General features: G+C 49.1%; 1 protein-coding gene across 2 annotated transcripts in view; it reads left to right on the top strand.

The window, feature by feature from the left end:
* LOC144153878 (uncharacterized) overlaps nt 1-12,346 on the top strand; it is a 785,919-nt gene that overhangs the window by 228,403 nt on the left and 545,170 nt on the right. For both annotated transcript variants that reach the window (XR_013319404.1, XM_077685628.1), the window contains exon 2: nt 11,904-12,015. The gene's annotated coding sequence lies outside the window, so the exon portion shown is untranslated. The remainder of the gene's footprint in view (nt 1-11,903; nt 12,016-12,346) is intronic.

Below are 12,346 nucleotides of genomic sequence, written 5' to 3' on the forward strand. Positions count from 1 at the left end.
CCTGGGAGGTCGTCGCGAGGCACGCACATACGATCGCTAGGCATTTTCCTAGTCTTGTTGACTGCCGGGCGATCACCGCGAGGCCCGCGCACACGTGCGCGCTCGACAATTTTATTTTTTTTTGTATTTTTACTACGGCCACGAAAAATTGCGATTTGCTAAACAGCTTTAGTGTTAAAAGAAGTTTTAATTTTTTCTAATATTCCTTGTTTCTAATCAAACCCACCTTTTCTTACTTCATAAAATGGCTTTATCATTTTTATTATGTCGTCTTTCCCTCATGATGACCTTACTTACAGTGAAGCATCCTTTACAGTAAGTCAGTTCGGATTGCGGCGGGAATGATTTACAGTGGCTGCCTTGCAAAAAAGCTGCCGCTTTAAACAGTACAAAGGGCACCACAATATTGTCATAAAATACGTTACGTATGCAATGCCTTCTGAGACCTCGTGCTATGCTAATATCTCGCTAGCTTCTATGCGCTCCCGCGCGGGGCCAAAAGACTTGACGTTCCGTCAGGAGCCTAATTAAACAAACAAGTGTGCCAAACTGCTACGCTCTACGCCTTTTTTGGCGCTCCGCGTTGAGAGGAGACGCCATTCGCGATCCGTCCGGCGCCACGAGGAGACAAGTGACTTCGCCTGGAGCTGGCGCGCGCGGCAGCAGCAGGTTGTGACAAAGCCCAGCCCTCCGGTCGAGACAAAAGCGTCGGGTTTAAGTGCCACGCACCAGCTGGGGCCGATCGCAAGTAAGCGCGGCGAAAGGAGTGACTGGGAGGAGGACGACGCCGCAGCCGCTTTGATGCGCTGGCTTTTGGGGACGGAGCATCAGCAGCGCCAGCCGCCGCCGCCGCCGCTACGCAACCCGACGGACCAACACCTCATAGCCCAGAAGGCTTACGAGCTTTTTCCTCGACAACTTCTCTATCGTCACAAAACTGGGATGTCCGGTTGGGCTACTTGACGTTAAGTTCATTTAAAGCCTCAGCTGATGAGAGAGCCTGATCTCGGCCATGAGATGCTGACACTACAATTCGCAGGCTTTTGAGCAATGTTGAGGGTGTTGGATTAAAACGGCCCTGTCCCGTAGGAGAGCTGTGGTGATACGAGGGCACGCGTCCACGCGCTTGTCTCGCGTCGGCGTCACTTGTGGGAACGTCCGCGCCGGCGCGACAGCTTCAGAACCGCCTTCTGTAATCCCTCACGTCGAGGCCTGCCGAGGCGCCGACCGGCCCTGTGTTGTAGCTTTGTTTTGTCGAAACTCCGGAGCACGGTTTGTCGGGAAGAGCGTTGTGCGCGAATAGGGCCCCGCCACAACCGTCAGCCGACCACGTTTCCTTTCCTCCTGTGACGCCTCAGCGTATTGAGTTATTTAAATGTACCAAGGGGGCGCGGATGAAGAGCGGTGATTTCGCAGCAGATCACAATACGCGTGTATGGAGGGTACAGGGGTTCGGCAATGCCCGTTTGCAATATTACTTAGATTTATATATCTCGGGTCACGCCAAGCCGCCGAAATTCACGCGAAGCATCTCTTTTCCAATAGAGAGCGTCAGAAAGACGGATATTTTCTCGTCCCCTCATGTTTATGTTGGTCATCAGAGGACGGCGAAAATTTAAAGCAGGAGTTCACCGCACACCGATGCTCCTGGCTCCTACGTGTACCTCTGTTTCATAGACAGTTCTGATCGCTTGAGCATTGCACAGCACTAATTATGCAACCAAAACATTTTTGTCGGTAAATTTTGCCCTGAAGAGGGAACATCAGACTAATTCCTGCAGAATTGCGTAGACACGATGGACTCATAGATTTTGCAATGCTGCTCGTGGTGTAATGACCACAAGCTTTCTGAAGGAGTTTTTAAGTAAACATCTGTCGTAAGTGGGCAAGGCAGCGTCATTTGCTTCAAAAAAAAAAAAATCACGTGAGTATCCAAATGGAACAAACTGTGTCAGGTGCACGCTAGCTAATTTCGCCTGTTTAGCAAACATGACGAAAAAATGTCGCCAAAACCTGTCATGCAAGAAAAGCTTCCCACCTGCGCTGCAGTACTTCAAAAGGCGTAAGATTACTACACTTAATATCGCAGATTCGTTACGTTTAGTTGGTATACAGTGGCGTGATACGAAGTTTCATCGGCTTGAGTTCATATAATCACAGATTATAGGTCGATAGTCACTGGCGGAAATACCGTTTTTAAGCGTTCATGTAAACTTCAAATTAAAGCTTTGCGCGATGAAGTCACACGTGGGCTCTGAAGCGCGCCGTTGTGATCGGTTTCGCCTTAATTTAGTCGAAATGTACACGGTCCTTCTTGTTTTTCACAATCATCAAAAGAAGGGATCTCGGAATTAATCCCGTGACCTTGTGGTCAGTAGAGCAATGTCTTATCCACTGATCGATCACGGCAGGTGCATGTGAAGTTAACATGATATTGTCTGCGCTCGTCCGACTTCCCGTCGAACGAGCGAAATGAGCCCTATTGTGACGCACAAATGGAACAAGATGAACAAAACTTGCCTCTTTATATTCACAGTTATGGATCCCCCTTCGCTGATATGTGTTACACGTATACTTCCCTGCCCGCTGCGCATCGATACTATGCATATTCTGGGCAGAGCTCACTGAATACAAGCGACCACTGCAACGAGACAGCGTCGTGGGACCCTTCTTTTGGCGGGTCCAGGCCTTCCGCTGCCGCGCCCATTCATGACCACATTCATCCCCACGGGGTCCGCATTCGCCGATTTGTTTCGGGCAGGGAGGCCGCTTGTTGGCGCCTCTGGCCCGTTCACTTGCTCACTGCGGCGTTTTCTCTCGAAGGCTATTGACGACGGCATCGGCCGACTTTTGACACCATGCTGGCTGCCCCCATCTGGTCCTCTTAAAACATGTTCGGTGCAGCACTGGCTTAGCTAAGGCGCGATAATAGGCTCATACTGGATTCGGTTGGCCGAAATTTCGCTCCCGCGAAGTTTGAACGCCACGCTGCGGCTTTCGGTGCAACACTGGCTACGAATGAATCGTCTATGTGTCTATGTGATAACAATGACGCAAGCGATTCCTTGTACCTTCAAACGGTTCCTGTCAGAGCAGCCTGGAGGCCGTTTATGTTAAGGCCCATAAAATAGCTTAGTTGTAATGACTCTGAGGTTCAGTCCCTCTAGCTGTAAGACCATAGCTTGTTCACAGGAGGCGTTACATAACAGTGACCACCAAATACTGCTTAAATTAACTCCGAATCAGCTTCTATTTCACCTCCAGCCCCATATTTTGCCCTGCTGCGGATGACATTCTTACGCGGACAGTCAGATGCATTTGTCCGAATTCATCGTCCAACATGGCGATTCCATATCCGCAAGGTTATACATTTTGGGGGGAGGCAAAGTAGGGACCCGTAGCTGAATCGTGTGCGTGTAGACCTGACACATTCACAGGCGTAGCTAATTCCGTGCATAACGTGCGCAGAGGCCCGTATACATTGTTTCTTCACCTTGCAATCCTTCCCAGGCCTTCTTACGAGCAGGTTATACAACTGACCTGAATCTACGACCGTGATCGCCGATTCACGACGCTGCATGCAACTCTCCGACTCCAGAGACACGGTTCATCAGGCGACCGACGTCGCGAGCGTGTGAGGTGGTAGACGGGTGTGCTCTTTTATCGGCGGCAGACGACTGCGATCCGGGCTCGATTGTCGTACACAGCGCAGCGCGGCCACCCCTCCCGATTAGACGCGCTGTGCGTCCACGATGCCGGCAGGCTAAGGACGGGTGTACACGCCGTCAATCTGGTCACCTCCCAAATAAGGGAAGTCCCCAGTACCAACGTTCGCAATGCACGGCACATACGGTAGATACCGTCCATGATGCCGACGAGAGGAAATCTACTAAAGAAAGATCCGGTAACCGTAACGAGACGATGATTGCGCGATAAGGCGTGGTTCTGTGGAGTAATCTCATTTCTAGGGCTTGTTCTTATCGGAGAGGCGAGTGCACGGACGGAGTCGGGAAGGCGTCTCGCTTTTCGGGGCTCGCCGTGTGACGACGCCGGCAGCGCAAAAGAGCAGCGACAAGCGGCGGTGTCCCTTTGTTGTCATTGTCGGGACGCGCCCTGAAAAGATGGGCTGCCAGAAGGCGCTTAGGCATGCTTGGCCGAAACATTACAGTGCACCGCGGGGCCCTCCGCGGCCGCGGGGAACCGATGTGAGAAGACGACTTCGCGGTGGCGTATTGTTGACTTCCGCGCTCAGCGGAGGTTTCTTGGCGGAAACCAGTCGAGAACCGGAGAGCCTGTTTGTTCTCGTCGCTTTTACGGTGCGCGGTGATATCATCGGGGAAGATCAAAGCCACTGGCTAGCGACTTGCTGTGGCCGGTCTGTGGCTAAGGTACTCTTCTGCCTAGAACGAGGTAATGAGTTTGATTCTCAACAATGGTAGCCGTATTTCTCACAAGGAAGAAGTAAAGAAGAAGAAAAAATTATCATCCGATTTATAAAGGCCACATTTCGCGTTAAGCAATCCTTTACTTGAAATTGCAGTAATTTAGTGATATCTATCTCAGGGACTTTTCTGAGATCGATCTCCTAGTTTGCTATCCATAGCTGCGCTTGATGGCTTTTATTCCTCTCGAACCTTGAATCCTCTCGTAACCGTAATGTTCAATAGCATAGTCATATTATGAACTTAATACTGTCTTAACAAGAAAACTTCGCAAAGCACTCAATAACGTTTGAGTTGTTATTCAGTTGTGATAGTTATGAAATGTTACGAATTTCCGATCATGCGCCTTGCCCCGTAGAACAGACCACAAACTTGGTGCTGCTTTGGTAATTTTACACCAGTGTTGCTTCACGTTGATGGTAGTTGACTGACGTTACAGTAGTTCCACCCCTGGTGTCATCATTTGCCGACACCACTCAAAATATTTTCTAGCGCCTGAGAACAAAGCCAAAACTTTCAGTTTTCTGGGCAAGAGTTTTTCAAGGTAGCCTCTTGCCATAGAAATCACCATTGTTACTTCTTCGCGGGACGGGATGCTATGAAAAAAAAAAAAAAACAAAGCTGTAGTGGACACAAGGTGTGACGGTGGGGCGGTCAAGAAAACTGAAATCCTGGTTTTTAAAAATGTCTCTGGAAGTACTTGTACTCCCAGCTTTAGTTTTTTTTTCTGTAGGCTCAGGGTGTTCTATCTATTAGAAAAACAAGATTTTTTTCTACTGAAAGAGAAATTCTAATTTTCTAATGACCATATTATTTCTTATGCCTGTAAATTATAAATACTTTCACTATCAGCTTAAAGTTTATTTGATATGCTTGACAAGTCCAAAACTATATAAAAACGCACAGAAAAACAATTTTTGCTCAAAATAAATATTCCAGGGCTGAAAGGGTTAACTTTTCGTTCTCGTAGCACTGTATTAGCAGTAGCTTGTACACTTCATTATCCAACCTTGTGCGCGACGACTAGAACAACACTTTTATTTCTTATGGCTGCCTTGCTGACACGTCACCGTTTCGGTAAGCGAACGGACGCTATAATCACTTTATAAGAAATTAAACTACGATTTTCACTTAAAAGTACCTTTAACTTAAAAGTACTTTAAAGGTAACTTAAAAGTACCAACCTTTGCACCACGAATATTAACATCATTGTTGTTCTGTGCAAGTAATAATTTTAGTCGTTTTGAGAAGTATAAGGTGCGACTGGGGTACATCCGCGAAATCCAGGGTGGTATGGTAAAATTGCTTTCACACTAAAAATTGCGGCCTTATAATAGCGTGAGTCACGTCGGCCTGCCACACAATTGAGTGCAAGATCCTATACTACATGCTGCAAACAACAGCAATAACAATGAAAAGCTTTATCCTCCCTTGCAGAGGAAAGTTGAGAGAAGCGCGAAAGCTTTCTCGCATTTAAACCGCGTCAAAATAGGCGTCAAAACCTTCGCTGAAAGCACGTCCAACCACCGCTGAAAGTGCGTCCAATCGAATGTCAAACCTCCGAAGACCCAAATCGCAAACGAAGAGCAAGCACGAAGCCATGCGGCGATTTTTCGCCCTCTAAGTGAATGCACTTCATCATTACCACCACCACCACCACCACCACCACCACCGCCACCGCCGCCGCCGTCGTCGTCGTCGTCGTCATAATCATCATGCGGCTGCTGCTGCTGCTGCTGCTGCTGCTGCTGCTGCTGCTGCTGCTGATGATGATGAAGAAGAAGAAGAAGAAGAAGAAGAAGAAGAAGAAGAAGAAGAAGAAGAAGAAGAAGAAGAAGAAGAAGAAGAGGAGGAAGAAGAAGTGAATGCATCTACGAACGATCTAAATGTACACCGATACGAGTGGTTTATGAGATAAAGGCGTACTACTTCTTCAAGATCGATGCGTCTATTGTCTTATCTAGAACCGTTCCTTTGTCGCGATTTTCAAGTAACCGTTTTGACACAATGGAATCCCTGCTGCACGCACGTGCTAGGTGTCCAGAGATCTTATCAGAGCTTTTCGGTCGACCAACCGGTCTATTGTAAAATGCATTAGTTTTTTGTTAGGACGCCACCGGTCCCACTAAGAAAGCTTTCGCTTTAAAAAATGCCCCTGGAACCGAGCCGTCCACGTGTGTGGATTTTTAGATGCGGAGCATCTCATGCTTGTCGTCCGCCGTCCGCACTCTACTGCGCATGCGCGTCTCTTCAGCCCCGTCAGCGTTTGAAGGCTGACGTCAGAGCAGTCCACCATAAAATGAAATAGGCGGCGCCCGGTTTCGATCGCACGACTATCTGGCTGCAACGGGAGGGACGTGGCGCTCTTCCCACTGCGCTACAAACCGAGACGGGAGCATGTACTACGAACGCGCCTTATGTCCTTCACTCATTCACACTACATAAAGAAGCTACCGATACAACGAAGGCACGCGAAGCTGGACGTCAACGGAAACGACGAACTGAAAACTAATGGGAACTTCAGTCGACCCCATGGCTGCTTCGCATACTACTCAGATTCCCCTACGGGAAGATGGTGTAATTTTTTTTGCCCCCGTTATTGCTACCTGCTTCCATTTACCTCTTATACGGGGCGCGCTCTGTCGAGCTGCTATGGTCACGAGATCGTTGGTTCGATTCTCTACCGCGACAGCGAAGTTTTTGAAGGGTGGAAAGGTTTTTAAACCTCATTTCCTATCACGCATAATCAAATCTGGCCCTATACACCAGCCATCACCATTATCTTTACCTGATTTTACTATGTTCGTTTCTCTTTTTTTTTGTAACCACTTCACTTCATTAAATAAACTTTTCTCTGCCGCTCTTTGCCCTTAGTCGGCCTTGCGCCAAAAAAACCCAACCATCATCATCAGGGTCCTCTGGTGTATTAGAGGTGGCCCAGCGTTGAATAACTTCGACTCTTCATAAAATGTGTGCGTGGTCGACCGCTTCTCTGAGAGCGGAAGTGCAATCGTGAGGGCTTTAAGCCGAAAGACCAATTTATTGTTTTGTCTGTTTCGGCAACATTCCCGCCCGTCCCAGCATCCTCACCGCTTCTTCGCATTTATTACCGGACACTGCAGTCAGCTCCACTAGAATGACAGCCTTTTGCTCATTTTATTTCCTTTTTCTCGTCCCTCACATCGGGCCGCGGAATCCCTCTTTAACGACAGCTCCTCGAAGTATAGTTCGTTAAAGGACAAACTGCGCTCCTTCACGTGCGCCCGACGCAGCTTCCCATCGTAATTCTACTCCCTCATTATAAAGCGTCGCTCCGCGGACAGTTATCGCGTTAACATCGGGTCGTGGCGTTCTCAGACTTGTCACCACGTCGTTGCATAAAGAACCTGTCTCCAACCACGGGTATGCAGCAGGCCGGAGCGTTGAGGGCGTCCCTCTTTTAAGTTCGGAACTTTACTCTTGGCAGCGCTGAATTTTTGTTCGGCCAGAGGACCGGCGGCTGGTTGGAAAACAAGAAAGCATAGGTGGAATTTTTATTGACGAAACCCTGCGCAGTAGGCTCCTATTTCATGTTCATCGCGATAGTTCTTTCTCTGAAAATTTGCTAACCGGGCTGGGGCTGCCGGACGCACTAAAACGACGATCATAAAAATGTGCTCGTGTATCTGCTTGGTTCCCTGCAAATGTCGTCGAAAAACGATAGCCTGCTGCTGCCCTTTACACGCAACACCCCCCCCCCCCTTATTCTCTCTCTCTTGGTTCGTATCGGTAGAAATTAATTTTCGGCTCAATACGTCTTCTTTGTTTTTCCTCGTCTGAGTTGCGCTGCTTAACCTAAAATTGCGATTCTTGTTGCCCTTCGTGGCATCTGTGGCGTGATGCTGGCTTTCTTCTAATCCTTTCGAATACTCAGCGAACAGAGGGCAATCCTACATGACGTGCAATGTGCGACCATTAACACCGCAGGATTGGCGATCCGGGTTAACTACTGTCCAGAAGCGTGCCTCCAGAAATGCAGCGTTTTAGCCGCATACGGGCTACGCAAGGGGCAGTTTTGATTTCTCGGCACCAGGTTACCCTCGACAACTGTGTCGCAGCGGATCTGACACCATATTACCCGACGATCTACCTAGATACTTGCATATATTGCCGCGAACCATGCATTGGGTTTGTTTATTTGTGTTTTGCTTTTGTCGCCCGGCTGCGCCGGCCTGTGTTATCGCTGTTTTCTCTGTGCCAAGGGAGGCGCGTGTTTCGTTCTTTCTTTCTGTGCCGCATGTGTTATCTCTTCTAGCCGCATGTGTTATCTCTTCTATAGGGAGAGCGTTCCGAACGAATGTGAACAGCCTAGAATAATCTTCGTTGATCTACAGTGTTCTGGATACAATTCGACTATTCCAGAAACCCTCACGCCGAGTGATAAATTCCCGCCGAGCAGATGCCTCGGCATTCTAATCGCAGACACCAGTCTACGCACGTCACTTTGTTGACTGCTGTTTCGCCGCCTGTGTATTCTTTGAGTTGTTAGGGGAGCACAAGTTCGCTCCAATAAACTTGTTTTTTTTTTCTTCAAGACAGCTGCGTCGTCTTTGGCTACGCCACAATATCTTTCGTTACTATCATGACCAAAGGCGGATCAAGAGTGACCATATGGGCGGGGGGTGTGTGGGGTGAAGCGGATATGTTAGGGTGTGGACTGTAGAAGGTGTGGAGTATCCTCAGCATTGCTAGCTCTGGATGTGATCAGCAGGGGGAGGGGGAGGGGGGGTGGGTTGATGCGACCACCCGCACATCCGCAGGGCCGCCACGGACAGTCGTGAAAGTGCTGCAACGAAGCCGAGCGTGCGAGAAAGTGCATTTCATAACAATTTTAAAAAGAAAGAAAGCAAACAATAAGAGCAAAGCTCGTCAAACTGGTCTATAAACGGACTCCCAGGGCCATCCGTAACCACGTCCAGCCGCGTTATCGATTTCGTTATCGATGACAACACGTTATTGATCTGGACACTCAATTTCTTCTCCCTCTACCCCCTCCCCTCTCTCGCATCCCCGGCCTTCGTTACGAGTCTTCGGGCTTCAATCTCCCCCCCTCTCTCCTTATTAGCTCCGTGTTTGGCGGGGTGCACGAAGCAGTTTCCCGCTCATCAAAAAGCGCTTGTTTCCCGAACGCGCTAACAAAGCGCGCGCTTCGCTTCGCTTCCACGGACACGTGTAAACACCTGACGGCCGCTGCTCTTGCTCTTCCCTTCAGTACACGCTGTTCGCTCCTTTTGCGAGTCGCTCACCCGTATCGCCTCCTCCGTGTGTACACGCCGAGGAAAGGAGCGAACGGGCCGCAGGAAGTTCTACGGGAAGCTCGTATGCATATATTGCGAGCATCTATACACCTCTGCCGCCGTATACACAGACGCGGGCTTTGTTTTCGCTGCTGCCATTATCGGCCGCCCGTTTCGCAAAGCCTGCGACGCAGGGAGGAACGGGGGAGGGGGAGAGTTGCGTCATTATCATCTCGCTGTTTGGCCTCGCGTGTGCTGCACAAACGCCGCCAAGACACGAATACCTTAAACAGTGTCTTTATGGTGTGACAGCTGAGGCACTTTGATTTCCTACTATAGGCTGATGAAACGAGACGATTTCGAAGCGCGACAGGTGTAGCCAGTTGATGGACGCAGCATCTGGTTCATAAAGGTAGTGCTGAGGCTTTCGTGTTACCTTGGGGTTGTTGTCTGTAGACATCGCTGCAGCGGCGATGACGACGACGTAATGGGCTTCTCTGTGCAGTATTCACCTGATCGGCTGAGAATGGCTGCATTCTATAGGCGCGGGATTATTGACGTCGGGCCTTGGGGCCCCATATTTGCATAGTTGATCGAAAAGGACGAGCACGGCGCCCGCTCGGCTGTGCAAAAATGACGCGACCCGCCCTGCAGACGCCAGGTCTGCTGCAGCGCGCGTTTAATGTATTCGCGACCGGGCGGCCCAGTTGTGTGCTCGTCGAGTGGACGGTTGTGTTATACTCCGTCGGACGAGTGCGCTTCTTTTCTGTTGGTGTTATCTTCGCCCGCGGTGTGTTCAAATAGCGAACGACGCTGCGGATGCTGGGAAGGGAAAGAGGCAAGAAAAAGAGAGGAAGAAACGGCCGCCCTTGTACACTTCTCGGCCAATCACGTGCCGTTGGTGGGAGGTAGTTGACCGAGCTAACGTAGAATAGGACGTATCGCAGAATTAGCCCAAGAAAGATGGGACGTCTTTTGTCCCTGATGTTTGCAATGTCTGCAGGATGGCTTTTATGTTTTTTGTGCTTCTGTGCTTGTAACTTTGTAGCCATACCTGCTTGCATGGAGGACTCTGTAAGTTTGGTATGCTTGTAATGTTCACCGCTGTAACTTGGGTATCAGTATTGATTGCTTGGTTTGGGTAGGTTGCCTTAGTCAAACGTTTCAGGTAGTAGTACTACTAGTAGTAGTAGTTGTTGTAGTATGTATTGTTGGATGAGGCGGACTTAGCCTTACAAAACTTCCGGCAATTGCTCCGCCCAGTTAGATGACTGGCATTGTCAGTGTTGAAATAAACCTAATTGCCTTTTTTTTTCTCTGAATGTGCTCACTACTTGCTTTCATTTCCGTTACCCTGGTAGTATTTGCACTAAACTCAGTGTGAGAGATATAACTACCTATCAAAAATGAATTTCTTCAAGTTGGACGGAAAAAGATCGCAAGTATTCGTCTCAGCAGTGTGGTTGTACATTTATGGAAGTATTCAGAATCAGAAGTTTCTTGAAAGAATTTGTGCCGTAAGGTTCTTGCAGTTTATAAAATATTTTGCTTTCTGTATCGGTAACCCAATGACGAAACTTACGCGAGTTTTTGCTCCCAATCGTAATCGTCGCACCCGTAAAAGCCGACGGTCCTTTGTCGTTTTACGAGAACATAGCGCAGCAGGGCATTCAACAACACTGAATAAGCAGAAACGCATACTGCTTCTGTACGATATTCCGCGGGGTTGGCACAGTCAAACTGTCAGTAATTTTAGAGCGAAAGCTCTACTACGTCACATTTTTCAAGGTCAATCATCGCGTCGCAAGTGACCTTCAGCCACCTGCGTGCAATCTGCGCCGTTTTGTTCTCATCGCTTCGCTCGCTCGGAGCCTGGCTGGCAGTGTCGTCGGTGCGTGCGCTTCGGCACAAGCGAATCACGTGACTAGGCGAGGGCTTGACAGCTGCTTCGCCAGAGCTTGGTCCCTCAGTCTCGCCAGTGATGTCGTGCCGGATGAGATGTCTGCGCGTGCCCTTCAGTGCCAGCGAAAGGACGAATCAAATCATCCGGTAGAAAATAAAGCCAGACGGCAGGCTGCAAATCTCAAGCAAAGGCAAAATTTCATGAAACACTGGCATATACTTTACTTTCGCTCCTGATGACTAGAAGTGTTAAACCTTGCGCATATTTTTTTTCTCTTGACAGGTACTACAATACTCGGACGCATCTATGATCTTCGCGTCCCGGGTATGCCGATAGCGGCCTGATTGCCTACGAAACAACCGTGCTTCCCCACCACCACCGCTGGAAGGAGCAGGTAAGTAACCTATCCAAACCACCACAGCCTCTTCCCCAATCCCCTTTCTGCAAAAAAAAAAATGATGCGAGTAAACTCGGGAACCTCGCCGCATTATGTGATACGACGCCATACTTTCGACCACTCCTTCTGCGCAAGATTATACAGGATTCAGAGAGCGCTCCGCACTGTGCAGTCTGACGACGTTGCCGGCGCACGTAACCTCGCTGGGCGATGGCATGCAGTGAATGCTAGTGCTTCGGGCAATTATCACAACGGAAAGGTCAACCCATCCATTCCACCCTGTATTTAAATGATTGACATCCATTTTTCGACCGACTGCTCTTCCCAC

Source organism: Haemaphysalis longicornis, unplaced genomic scaffold (assembly GCF_048455015.1).
Source record: "Haemaphysalis longicornis isolate Haplotype H1 unplaced genomic scaffold, Haemaphysalis longicornis Haplotype H1 scaffold_9, whole genome shotgun sequence".
Taxonomy (NCBI): Eukaryota; Metazoa; Arthropoda; class Arachnida; order Ixodida; family Ixodidae; genus Haemaphysalis; species Haemaphysalis longicornis.